The following is a 15,060-nucleotide window of genomic DNA, read 5'->3' as shown; positions in this document are numbered from 1 at the left end:
CATGTAATGCCAGTTTGTACCAGAAGATGGAGCAGTGAGTCAGTGTAACCTTTATTCAATTAGGCAAAGAACACAATCTTATTCACAGTGGCAGCAAAGAAATGTTGAAAGTTAAAGTGTTAGTTATATTTGAAACTCAAGCTGAACTGGTTTCCACATGTTCTGCAGCTGTTTTCTTGTTGATTTGAAGTTTGTATTATGAAATCCTGATAATGTTAAAGTGTTAGTTATATTTGATGAAGTCTGTGTAGAGTTTATCTTATTAAACAGTTTGGTGTGAAAAATAAAGAAATGGTCTCAGAACAAGTAGTTTGACCCATTATTTCCGATTCAAACTAATTTAACTGTTTTCAGTGGTACATGTGGAGGTTTATCACAGGAGGCGACTTGGCTGTTCTCCACTCACACTGAAGAAGGATCCTGCAGCTCATTAAAAACTCTAAAATGATCTTGAAAGAACATATGTTTGATTTTTCTTAAAAACATGCTGTTGGCATGAAGCTTTGAGACAGTGTTTTTAAGAGTCATTGTGGTTAACATCTCACACATTCCAATAAAGCAGATGTTCCTGCATTGCAACAGCGGTTTGCAGTTGCAATGCAGGATTGTGCTGCTGCTCGTCTACAGGACTCTCATGGAGCACCACTTTGAAACTTTGTAACTCTCTCTGCAAAATACAATATATAAAGACCAATGCTGGGCAATTAATTATATAGTTACTTCTTCAAAAAAGTTACTGAGTATTGCAAACAACAAAGATTTTTGCAGCTGTTTACCTAAAAATGCTGCTATGGGATTTTTTTTAAACAAACATTTCAAACTATTTACAGAACAATCAGGTGTTCTGCATCAAATCTGATGCCACACAAATTATTTGTGCCTCTCCAAAAAATAATTTCTGTCCACTATGAGATAAAGGAGAACATCAAAAGCCTGATACCTGCAGGCCTGACAACAGGAGATGTATCACTCCTGTAACATTTAGCAGCCGCCTCATTGTTCTGACACACACAACAAAACTATTGACTACACTACACACTAACTATACAAGATTTGCGCTAAACGTTGCAAATCTCTCACATCTCAAAACACTGCCGTCACTCCTAAATTTTCCTCTTCTTAACAACTTCCGTTTCTTAACAACCAAATGCCATGTTTTGATTGGTCGGCATGGTACATTTTTTGACCAATGGGAAAGGGTGGGGTGTTTTGGTTTTGTCTTTGCTCACAGGCGGAGAGTGCTTTATAACGTTTTCTTTATAAAATGACGTTTTTACCATTTCTTCCCCCAGTAAATGTAAACAACAATATTCTGGAAGAAAACCAAACACTGGATTTTTTTTTAATCACAACTCTGTTTTTTATGTGGCCTATCAACACAATTTGAAACCTGGTATAAAGTCCACTCTTTTTACGTCACTTGTTCCATCTGTCCTGCTCACATCTCCAATGGTTGTACACGTTGTCATTAACGTGGCTTCACTCCACATTAGCCACGCCACTTTGCTAGCTAAAACACCGGTTTCGGCACATAAGGACGCTGTCATAGCCTGTCAACGACGTTGATTAGCTGCGCATATACGAATTTGAATCACGTGATTGGCTGGACTATGGGATGAGGTGCCATTGTTCTAATCCCATACTGGAGCAGCCAGTCACTTACTGACTAACACTGAAAAACAGAATTGTTAACGTATTCACTTTAATTTCAATTCCGGTTAGAATTTTATTTTATGTGCAACACGGATTTTTTCTGCACAGAGACCGTGCCAGCAGTGCGCAATTGAGCACACGCGCAGTTTAGAGGGAACATTGGTGATGATTATCAGAAAGTGAACAAGGTCTCATGGTTTGATGCTTGTCCAATGCCTGAGTTGACCTGGACTGGTTAAGCACTGCTTGTCTTATTTTATGATGCTGGATTTAACCAACGCTTACTGGCATATTCCCTTATCTGTAGAGTCCAAAGACAAAAACGGCCTTCTCCACGCTGTATGGTTCGTACCAATTCGTCACACTTCCGTTTGGCTTATTTGAAGCCTCGGCCATTTTTCAGCACCTCATGGAGCGGTACCTGCTTCCTCAAATTGCATATGCTGTTTTCTACCTGGATGATGTTGTTGTGGTACCCCTGTGAGGTACCACACAGTTAAACGGTTAAAGGAAACCTCAGAAGAACGGCAGCTAATTCCCTTTTTGCAGCATGCAGCCAACGAGGTATTTATTGATTTATCGTTGATGAGAGATTTTTTAGTTTTGTGATGATGCTTAGTTGTAGCTTCATTTAAAGGAAGAAGAGCTTGTGAATTGGAACCAACACAGGAAGAGAGATTGAAGCCATATGTGTAGAGGAATGCGGTGACATACGATACCATACCTCCTGTTTTAACAGACAAGCTGGCTCTCTCTCTCTCTCTCTCTCTCTCTCTCTCCTTTTATGGGAAAGTCTGAATTTCTATACATACAAAGGTACCTCCTTTTTCAGCAGATAAGCGAAAGGTTTTCTCCTTCTAAGGAAAAATTATCAGTTCCATACATGCCACTCCTACTGCTGTGGAAACTTGCTTTAAGTATAAATAAAGGATGTTCTGAATGCCCTGGGCGGTTTTTCTGTGTCACATCGGTTGAGCAGTGACCGCCCATGCGCATGTAAAAAAATAGATATCTAAGTTGTAAGTTTCTTTGCCTTCTAACAATTTTCTCCTCACAATCGTGTTTGTTGTACAGTGTTATTTTTAGTGCTGTGTCTTACGCCGAGTTTTATTTTGTTAATGCTGTATAGTTTTCACGGTAGCTTTGGAGAGAAGTCTTCAAATAAACCAGTGACAGAAAACCACTTGCGTCTGCCTGTGCTTCCAGGGAATTATACTCATGTAGCTATGATGATGTTTGCTAGTTCACCTTACATGCATTAATGTAATAACATGGTTAGCGTACTCAACGTGAATTACACACGAACAACATTAAGCTACTCACGCAGAGAAGAACGGCTGCTGCCATCTTCGTCCGTCATCATTTCTGCTACACTGGCAGGGCTAGGGGCCAGGACTCTACTCTTCGTGTTTTTGGGGGATGTTGCTAATTCCAGGTCCGATAACAGGCACCACACCTTCAGTAGATGTACACGGTGTGAGGTCTCAGCAAGCTATCAAATACGGCGCATTTCTCGGCTTTTAAAAAAACGCTATGCGTCACCAGGCGTTTCATCAGATTTGAGGTGTTACCTCCTTTGACAGTATTGCAGTATCTGATTAAAGCACTTGTAGCAGGCTGCTGAGTTTGCATCTTTTGCTGTGAAGTATAGCCAGACTTTTGACCGCTTCGCCTTGGGCATTTTTAATCTGTAGCTCTGATCTAAAAGAACGTATGTACCTGGACCCGCCTACTATCCTCGGAAACGTATAATGATTGGTTAGAATCTAAAGTGTATCACAGCTCAGGAAAAAAAGCACCGAAATAAAGCACCGCAATAAAGCACCGAAATGTGCGCTGCTTTTCTGTCTGGTTACTACCGTTTATGTAGGAACCGGTGCCATCATGGCACCGGATACCGGTATTCATCCCTAGTCATATATTTACTGTTTTGCTGTTTTTAATGGAGACCAGGGATATTATTGGACAGAACCTATGATCGCCGGCCAAAACTGACACTGTTATTGAACTGTTTAGCCAGTAAGACACTGTAGAAGACAATGTGATGTGTTTATTGATATGAGTAAGGAAAGTAACTGTTATGAAAGAAGATGTTAATTAGAGAAAATGAACCAGTAAAGAGAGTATATTTCACTGAGGATATAAGTAAATGTAATTGATGTGAATGATGAACCTGCTGAATTATATATTGAAAGCTCATGGTAGTGTTTATATAGCATTTGTTTGTGTGAAATAAATCAGACTCAGACACAATCTGGAGGAATACAGAGACACATGGTGTCTTCCTTACTCCGCTCTTCACCTGCTTTTACAGGTAACATATTTGTCATCATGGTCTTCATCCTTGGGACCCATAACAAATCCTGGGGGCTCGTCCAGGATTGTCGACGCCTTGCAGTTGATACTGATCCAAAAATGACATCTGGGACCAGGACGGGAGCTGATACGAGCTGAAAGTTGGAGCCGAGACTGATCCATGGTTGCTAAGACGGTGGGTCCAGCGGGCCTGGGTCAGCAAGAGGTCGACGCAGAGAAGGCTTCCCTGATGCAGAGATAGTTCATGGAGCGCTCAGGATATTAAGGCCTGGAACTTTTAAAGATATGTTGAACTGAAGGGGTTTCTCCATGCCCACCTGAGAGAGAAAAATAGTACAGAACTCTTTCAAGAATTAATGTGTGCCAGAAAAGATGAAAGTGAGACACCACAGCAGTTTCTCTACCGGGTGACAGGGTTGAAGCAGTGGGTCCTCTTCATATGGGACTGTTACAGGAAAAATGATTCTATGTTTCTTTACCTTCTTTTAAATGTACAAAGATGCCTTTTGTCTGCCCTTTGCCTATGGTTAGATTAGTTTAGAATGATCTTTTTAGACTTTCCCAGCAAAGACATCTTGTTTCTGGGACATATTGTTTTAGATTGTTTTATCTCTCACAGCCTTCTCCCAGCTCTCTGCTGACGAGACTAGCGCCACATATGGAGTTGTTTATTTTATTTGTTTTGTATTTTCTTATCCTGTTCTCACTGTCTTTCCTATAAAAATTACCAAGCCACTGTGCATGGTGTGAGTTGTCCTTAGCAGCTCACCCGTGTACACGTTTGATAAAGAAAGTAACTTTGTCTCATTGTGTCTTTATTTCTCCTGGGTCTTTTACAGAGTTTTCCCCCAACATTTCTTGGTCCTTCGAGCCGGATCGCCTCCATCGTGTCCCATCTCCGTGACCAGTCCACGTTGCTCGTCTGTCGACAGCCCACACACTAGGTGTGTGGTCAAAGACCAAGGGCGTTAAATTCGAGTCTTGGCCAACGTTCTTAGAAAGCGACCCACGGTGGTGGGGCCCGATCGAGGTGGACCAGACCCGGCGACACTGACCAGGTAGATACAGACACACTGACACAATCTTGCGTAAAATCGTATTTTAAATTCAGGGAATTTAAAATAGCGAAAGTAGCTCGTCGCGACTGGAAGCTCCCCACTTCTGTGGGTTTAAAGTAGCTCGTCGGCTGGTAGCTTGGAGCTCGTCGACTGGAGGCTCCCCACTCTTGTGGGTTAGGTTTGGAGCTCTGGGTAGCTCCCCCAGCTGGGTCAAGGGAATAAGTAGCTCGTCTACAGAAAGACTGGCAGCTCCCCTTATTATAAGGGTTCCGATCGCGCGAATAAGTGTGAATGTGAATGTATGTGTGTGTATTGTTGTAACTAACGGAGCAAGCTGACTTTTCACGGTCCAATAAGAGACTGAGCTGCTCCTACTGTGTTTTTCTTTTACTGCTATTCACTGACGTGCTGGTGAGTTGAGAGAACGGTCGAGTTCCGTCTCGTAAAGTTCACACCGCTTTTGGAAATAGTCCGAAAGTAGAAGGGCGTGTGAGCAACCACTCTCGTCTCTAATACCAGCGAAGGTGATAGCAGCTGTATTGTGTATGTATTACTTAAACAAAAATAAGTAAATACATAATTAAGATGGGTAATCAAGCAAGTGAAATTAAAACTCACTCCTGCTGACGAGCAGTGGTGAGAAAAGAAAAGTCCAGACGCCGGACAAAAACAGTGTCTGTAAACTGAGAGATTTAAGAAAACAAAATATAAACAGTCAGAAGAACAGAACTCAACTGCCAGTTTAGTAAAACCAGAAGACGAGACACTGTGCAGTTCCCACAATCCTTTTAGTAAACCATCACTCACTCCTGCAGCCGCATCTGCAGCAACACCCATATCAGGAAGAACATAATAATCCCTTATTAAGTGAAAACTAGAGATCACAGTAGTTTTGTAGTAGTTTAAAAGGGTTGAAAACAGACCCCACTGAGTAGATATAAATATAAAAAGTACGAAATAAAGATGAACAAAGGGAAAATTACAGTAGAAATTATCTTTAGAGTATTTGAAATTAATAATAGCAAGGATAACAACCTGTAAAGTGATATTAACAATGAAACACAGTTGGCATGATGACCATGCCCAGCATGTATAAAATGAATATAAAGCAAATAATTCACACAAAAATATTTTAATAAAATAAATAAGGTATATTAAGGCTGTGTCACTGTTCAGCCAAGGACAGTGTGTGAAAAGGTAACTGTCTCCACCTTGGGAAAAGGATGATTCTGCAGGTCATCTGAAGCCCTTGATGGATACAAAATAAAATATAAATAATATATTATAATAGAACTGCCTGGTCCGCCATGCAACAGAGAGAACAAATGTGACCGCAGATTGGATGAATTCTAAATTATCTGTTTGCTGAATAAGATGATCCTAACTATCAAAGTAGCTCAGTAGTAGTATAGTGGTACACACTGATAAAATATTATAATATGCTATTGCTGTCATATAAGACAAAGAGGATAATATTAACAATGACATATTAATATGAAGAGGCACCTTAATCGGTTATGATGTGAGGTGAATAATTGTTAAGCAGTAGTCTGCATCAAGCTTAAGGTTTGCTGAAACTCAGTGTAATGACATGTGAGATGAAGACAATACGGAGAATAACTAAACTAATGAAGTGCATAGAGGCACTTGACCAGCTTGAAACTTATCATTCTAGAATGACACATTGCTGAGATAGAGCACACCTATAATAACAACCAATAAGCAAAACCCTGTAGACAACAGCTAAAACTACAGGATTGAGAAGCTGAATTAAATATGTAGACACTGCTAAGCTGATGAGCATGTTCCACATTTTCTTTTCTTTTTATTTATTTGTTTCTTTTAGAGCAGAAGCTGCTGTAACACACCCAAAGAAAGACTCTAGGTCTGACCAACCGTCTCAGTCATGGGCAAAAAGATGTCAGTCAATAAAATTCTAAAAGATAATTTATTGATGAAAAATATATCAAGAGATAAAAGATAAAACAGTCCAGTGTCCCACTTAAGAATTGTATAAAAACACACAGTCCCAAGGCCAGAGCCAGCTATGCCACACGGCCAAGTTGCACCCCACATGTTGCCTTTAACAGGGTTAGAAGTTGTCCTTGGGGACCCACCACCCTGCAAGCATATAGTCAGTGGTCACTCAAGCCTCTGCAACCCTGCTGCCTTTAGGCTGTGGCATATAATAGGCCCTGGCCTGCACAGAGAGACAAAACGACACACCTAATATAAAATTCATAGGGCAAAACCCGTCCATCCCAAACATATCTGATTTCATCACATTACATACCTGCACAGAGAGACAAAACAACACAGCAGTGTTTGTAGTGTGGGCTATAAGAAGACCGGTGTATCAGTGCAATCAAGTACACCTGCCTCTAATTAGTCCAACCCCATTCCAGCCATTGGCTCACCAAAAATGTGACACACACAAAACCACTCCCAACCCAGTGCAACTTCACACAATAATATGGAGCTGAATTAACACAGGCACATTAGTCTACCATGTTACAAGCTGCATGCTATTAAAAGCCAACATATGCAGACTTCTGCCTTGTTCGGATGGCAGCATTTTTTTTCTTTTTCTTTTTTGTCCTGACACGTTTATGTTTTTTGCTTTTGTTTGATTATTTTGTTGGTTTTGGAAACGAATTTAAACGAACTTGTGACAATACTTGAGAATCACAGTGACACATAGTGATTAGGCATATGATTGAAAAATGCCTAGGTTTAGAGCTGTGAGCTATGAGCTGTGAGCAATGCAAAGTTAAATATATATATTTGTATAAATGGGAAACAACCCTAACTTGAAAGTTTGAAATGTGTGAGATCCATGCATTGTTTGAAGAACTAGAAATTATCTAAAACTGCCTTAAGTGAAATTGTAGAGTTGCATCTATTCTCCCAAACAAAAAAACAAAAAACAAAAAAAGGGAGAAGCATTCTGTAACTTAAAAATAAGGCTGACTGTTGACAACAGACTAAAACACTAATTCGCAGGTGGCTATCAGGAACAGAGAGGCGAGCAAAGTCACAAACACCAAGGCCGCAGACAGCCACGCAGAAACAGCAGATAACATAGAGACAACGCCTGCTAGAACCGTGGAGAGGAAGGTCACTTCACACGAGATTGTTGCGCATGTGAAATACACAAAGATAAACAAATAACCATTTATATAGACAGCCAGTATGTTTTCTCTGCTGTGCATCATTTTGCAAAAAATCTGGAAAACCAGAGGAATGATTACACCAACTGGCAAACCAGCATGCCAACCTCTTACAACGCCTACTGACTCTTTCATTACTACAGGCAACAATTTTGCTGACAGAGCAGCAAAATAGGCGGCACAACAGGCAAACATCACATTGATGGCAGTAAACACACATCAGATTCCACTGGATGTGTTGAAAAATGAACAAAAAGCAGCAAGCACAGCAGAGCAGGCAAAATGGCTAAAACACGGTGCAGTTCTGACAAACGACTTAATGATGTGTTGTGGCAAGCCAGTGTTGCCAAAAAATTCCTCCACAAAATGGCGGCATTAGTGACTCATGGCTGTACGCATTTGTCAACGGGGGGACTGACCAGTATTGGCAACTCTCATTTCTACACTGTAAATTTTGAAACTTCAGCAAAACAATTTGTCAGAACGTGCATGACGTGTCAAAAATATAATGCTCAAGGTAACCTGCGACCAAGGAGAGGCCGTTTTCCAACTCCGCCTCATCCTTTTCACACAATTCATATGGATTTTATTGAACTAAGCGAATGTCAAGGGTCAAAATACGCCCTAGTGGTTATAGACGTGTTCTCAAAGTGGCCGGAAATCTATCCAGTGAAAAAGGCAGATGCAATTTCAGTAGCAAAGTGCCTGTGCAATCACTTCATACCCACATATGGCATTCCAGCTTTGATACGATCAGACAACGGCACTCATTTTGTAAATGATGTCATCACTAAGGTCTCTGAAGCACTCGGTTTCAGCATAAAACACCACTGTGCTTATCACCCTCAGAGCGCAGGCCTTGTAGAGAGAACTAACGGCACTATAAAACAAAGGCTCAGGAAATGTATGGCAGAAACAGGAAGGCCGTGGCCTGAATGTTTGGGTTTAGTGAAGATGTGGATGCGCTTAACACAAGGCTCCCATAAACTAACTCCATTTGAAATCATTCATGGCAGGCCGTTTCCACTGCCTATTACCAGTCAACCAATAGACAAAGCAATCAGAGAAAACACATTAGCAGAATGGATGTCTAAGCTGTTAGAAAACAAAGAGATCATTGTACATAATCAACAACCTGATGATGTTTCTCCAGTGTCTTGCAGACTAAAGCCCGGTGACTGGGTTCTGATCAAGGTGCTCCAAAGGAAAAACTGGAGCACACCCAGGTGGGAGGGGCCATACCAAGTCCTCCTCACTACACCGACCGCTTGCAAAATTGCGGAACGACCATCCTGGGTCCATCAGAGTCACTGCAGGCGAGTCAGTGAAGCCATCTAAACACAGCTGACGGCAGGCTTGCCTACTTGTTGTGATCTCGCCCGGTGGAGGGGTCAGCTTTCCTGGCCGGGGGGTCTACTCGCGACAGGAGGGTGTGTTCCGTCGTCATGAGGTGGTGGCTCTTATCAACTGCAGCGGCCCTGACCATGGCCGGGCTCCTCACCTTTGCTTCCGTGAGGGACAACAAGTCACGTTATATGGAGAAAAGGCAGACACTGTATGACAAAGGAAAGTACACCAAGTTTCCCCATGGCTATGCCACTAATTTCTGGTGGCAGTTTATGAACACTACAGCTTACTTGAATAATAAAACTGACTGCTATGCAAATACATATACACTTTCTGCCCACCAAGGAACGAGAGGAAGTGTATGGACTGTTCACTCAACGAAACCTGTGCCAGTAACGCGACACTGATGAGCCTCAACTGTCGCTCAAACTACAGCTACCGAATGCCACTACAAACAAAGACTCAGTACCAGACAGGATGTGCACGGACGGCACCCAGCAGCAGAGGAACCAGAGTTTTGGCTGACTGGTACTTCCTATGTGGCAACAAGGCTTATCTGTCACTCCCTGAAGGTTGGGGAGGTCTGTGCGCCCTGGTGGAATTATCAGATCACGTTTTCTTCATGCAAAGTGTTGCACATCATCCAAGCAGCCGGCAGAGACGTGAAGTGGACATCGCCTCCCCCAATTCTTTCGGCATTACTGTGGACACTGGAGTGCCGGGAGAGTTTCGCATCTGGGGAGGTGGAGTGAAATTCTTACAGAGCTTGATCCCCGGCATTGGAGTTGCCGAGGTGCGGGATCATGTGGAAATCAACCGATATGCTCTGCTACGACACATCAACTTGACTAAGACCCTGGGAACCGCCTTAGCAGGAGAACAGCAGGCCATCAGAACGATGGTGCTGCAGAACAGACTGACACTAGACCTGCTAACAGCATCACAAGGAGGAGTTTGCAAGCTGATCGGGGAAACATGTTGCACTTTTATCCCTGATGGATACGAAACTGGAGGAGACATTTATGAAGCTTTGCAGAATTTGACCGCTCTGCAAAAATATGTCACTGACCACACACCTGGAGCAGCTACAGCACAAAGCTGGCTGGACTGGCTGTTCAGCGGTTCATGGCTGGCTGCTGTAGCAAAGCCATTTTTCCTTCTAGGTCTCATCATGATAGCACTGCTCATATTAGTGTTGTGTGTGTTGCCATGCCTAAGAGTAATGATTTCACAGATGATAACAACTACAATGACTGCTTATGTTGCCGTGCCTGAAGAAGAACAACATCCCGTTGCAATTCTGTTAGAGGAGAACTTGTACTAGCTGCTAATAAATGACGTGGTGATTAAAAATGACTTGTCAAGTGATCATGCACTGATTAAAACATTAGTAGGTTATGCAAGTTTTCATGCTTTTATTTTTTTTGAAGTCTTGAGTTTTAAACATAAAGTTTTTCATTTTAAATATAGTTTTCATCCTTTTATTTTTTGAAGTTCTCATCCTTTTATTTTTTGAAGTCTTCATTTTAAATATGAAGTTTTCATTATTTTACATATAAAGTTTTCAATTTAAGGTTTGCATCATTTTAAATATAAGGTTTTCATCCTTGTATTTTTTGAAGTTTTCATTTTACATATTAGGTTTTCATCATTTTTAAATATAAAGTTTTCATTTTACTTTTCATCCTTTTATTTTTTGTAAGTTTTCGTTTTAAAATATAAGGTTTTCATCCTTTTATTTTTTGTAGTTTTAGTTTTATTATTTTTTCTTGTTTATTCCACTTGTTATTTCATTTACTATGATTTTCATTTACTATGTTTTTCTTTTTATTATTTTCTTTTGTTTTATTCTTTAGACCAAATGACTGCCATTTCTGCTATGCTGACATTTTGAAAATTTTGAAAATTTAAAAATTGCCTAAGATACTTAATAAATAACCTTCATAGACAATTGTTGTATACATTTAAAATAAGTTAAAACAGGAGGGAATGTTACAGGAAAAATGATTCTATGTTTCTTTACCTTCTTTTAAATGTACAAAGATGCCTTTTGTCTGCCCTTTGCCTATGGTTAGATTAGTTTAGAATGATCTTTTTAGACTTTCCCAGCAAAGACATCTTGTTTCTGGGACATATTGTTTTAGATTGTTTTATCTCTCACAGCCTTCTCCCAGCTCTCTGCTGACGAGACTAGCGCCACATATGGAGTTGTTTATTTTATTTGTTTTGTATTTTCTTATCCTGTTCTCACTGTCTTTCCTATAAAAATTACCAAGCCACTGTGCATGGTGTGAGTTGTCCTTAGCAGCTCACCCGTGTACACGTTTGATAAAGAAAGTAACTTTGTCTCATTGTGTCTTTATTTCTCCTGGGTCTTTTACAGAGTTTTCCCCCAACAGGGACCCAACCTAACCTTAACAGTAGCAAACCAAGTCTCCCCTCGCCAGTCACATCAGAAGTAGTTAACCAGCAGCAGGGTGAGGCACTCGCTACGTCTGGTGTTATGGCACCCCACACTAAACGTGGGGCAGTTGCTAAGCTAATCAGTAATAAAGCTCTCATACATTGCAATTTGAATGGCTTAGCAGTGAAAGCAGTACTTGACACATGTGCTCAAGTTTGCATCATAAGTAAACATTGGAAAGACTGATACTTGCCTGACTTAGTCATGCAACCTCTGTCTGAAATCATCAAGGAAATTGATGAGTTGAAAGTTTGCGCAGTCAACGAGGAAACCATATCATTTGATGGCTGGGTACCCATCATGATCTACTTATCGGGGGGTGAAGACCCCAGCCTCTCCGTCAGTATTCCGGTCCTCGTCAGTACCTTGCCTGTGGACAAACCATTGATCGGTTTCAATGTCTTGGAACAGATCGTTGAGGAGCAACTAGAGCAGTTGATACCTGCTCTTGTTACCTTGCTGTGTAATGCCATCTGTCTTCCCCCTGAGAATGGTGAGGTGGTCTGAAGCTTCATTCAGACAGTAGAGCCAAACATTACACAAGGGTACTTGAGAACAGTTGAAAGGGATGTGATTATCCCTCCTGAACAGGTCACCTGGTTAATGTGCCCCGTTCCATCAACCATGAATCCACTTGATTGTTCAGTGCTGTTTGAGGATGATGAGGGCAACCAGGCCCTAAAGCGGTTCTATGTCTTGACGGGGTTAGTTGAAATACAGAATCCAGCTAACCCATACATCACCATTGCTCTAAGTAATGACACCAAACATGATATCACCTTGACAAGCAAGATGGCCCTGGGCACCTTACAGCCAGTTGAACGTATTGTGGAGGTTGAGGCCTCAAACGAGTGCCCACCTGCAATAACAGTTCGCAAGATAATGGTGGAGTCAGCTGGACCTCTCCCAATGTCGTGGTATCCGCCAGTGAATCTTGATCATTTGGAAGAGGAACAAAAAGAGATTGTCCAGAGAATGTTGTTTGATGAGTGCAGCGTCTTTGAGTGGGATGGGAACAATATTGATTGTAATCCTGATCTGAAAATGGTGATAAACCTAAAGGTTGACATACCAGTGCAGAGAGCATATACCTCCTTTGCGCTGTCTTGTAGACGGGGATACAACTTCCTCCCACGGATTCCTATCCTATTCCTGTCTAAACGGCCCATCTGTGTCTCCTAAAGGATGACATACCAGTGCAGAGAGCATATACCTCCTTTGCGTGGTCTTGTAGATGGGGATACAACTTCCTCCCACGGATTCCTATTCCTGTCTAAACGGCCCATCTGTGTCTCTGTTCCTGTCCGTGATGTGGCCTCCCATGATTTACGCACTGTCTGTGTGGGCCTTGTGTCATCAATTCACAGAGAGTTGGGGAATGTCTTTCAACTCTCTGTGAATGGTACTCATGGCCATTGATCAGTGTGCTTTGGTCAGTGGTTGTTCTCAATGGTCATGAGAATTTGTATATTAATGATCAATGAACTGACCTCCCAGATCATTGTTACTTCAGTGGGCTGGTTTCAGTCATTATGCAAATGTACTGTTTATAAGATTGGGGAAACCTGCAGTCAACTGAGACTGAAGAATTCACATGGATGAGTGACAAAACGTTTCTCCCACTGAAAACGTTACGTCCAGATGAACAGAATCAGCTTTTGGAGATTTACTTAACTGCTTGATTGAGCATGTATTAAGACACTTTAAAATTTAGTTTTTACTATTACTATTACTAGGATATTACCAGAAGAAGCTCACAACGCTTTCTGCTATACTTCAGTTTCTGTTGATGAGGAGGATTTTTTTTTGTCTAGGCTTTAAACCACATGTCTGTTCTTCTGAGCACTAATATACACACAAGAAATAGGCTTTTATGAAAACACTAAATCAAACACTGCTAACAGTGGGAATAAAGGAATTATTTTACTGCATTTATAATATAACTTTATCAATAAATTGCATTAAACTGTTTATCACAGCTACTGGCATCAGATTAACATTTTTATTGCATGTGCAGCCATAATCATTGTATACACACATTTGCATGTTGTACTTAGTGATCGGCAGATGAAGCTTCATGAAGCACTGAAGCGTTTCATCCAATTGGTTCATCCCAGCGCAAAGCTTCTTAAAGCTTCATTTGCTCTAGTAAGACATCTACTGGACATAAAAATATTAGTTGGCATGAATTTGAAGAGTGTGGCCTTTTGCACACAGCCTGTAAATGTCAACAACAAAAGGAGTGTGTAAAACATGTATATTGTAGTGATGGCTGTATACTGTGTATATTTATGCTGGCAGTATGGAAAATGATTATTTGGAAATGCTTAAAATGGAAATGATCATTTACTGTGAGGTGAGGTGTGGTTGGGGTGTGGACAGCGGTTGTGCTTTTGTAACGTTGAGGTATGGACAGCTACACACTGAGGCTTTGAGCCTCAGTCCTACCTGTTCACATTTTATTCTGTAAAAACTAAATTTTCACTGCTTTTATAACCTTTAGTGGGGAGAACGTAGCTAGGATTTAATGATTTAACAAATCTTTTGAATCCTTTGTCCTCCACAATGCTAAATGGCTGGGAGTCCTCAATCACCATGCTAACCAGGTCTTCATCTATTTGAGATTGTTCTCCTGAGGAAAGACAATAAAGATAAAGCACAAATATAAATATCAAACACGTAAATTATAACAGCTGTATAATATTGTTATATCATTTAGTAACATTACTGCATGCTATATTATCATGGCATTTGATGGCTCACCTGGTCTTGCTCCACAATCGGTGTTCCCCTTATTCTCATGCAAAGCTCTGTAGTGCCTAAGCATGGATGAGGTGTTGTTGTTATATCCCAGCTCCCTGGCACATAGCAAACACTTCACTTTGTACAAAAGTAAAGCCGCTTAACATAAATTGTATTGCACCATCAGTATTATGAAAATACATCTTCTGTAGAAATTTACATACCTTGTTGGGAGGAATAAGATCAAAATGTTCCCACACAGGGGAGGACATCCTCCTCTTCTTAGCTGGCTCCATTCTCTCCAGACTTT

This window comes from Astatotilapia calliptera, chromosome 3 (assembly GCF_900246225.1).
Source record: "Astatotilapia calliptera chromosome 3, fAstCal1.2, whole genome shotgun sequence".
Lineage (NCBI taxonomy): Eukaryota > Metazoa > Chordata > Actinopteri > Cichliformes > Cichlidae > Astatotilapia > Astatotilapia calliptera.
Note: the sequence above shows the minus strand (reverse complement) of the source record.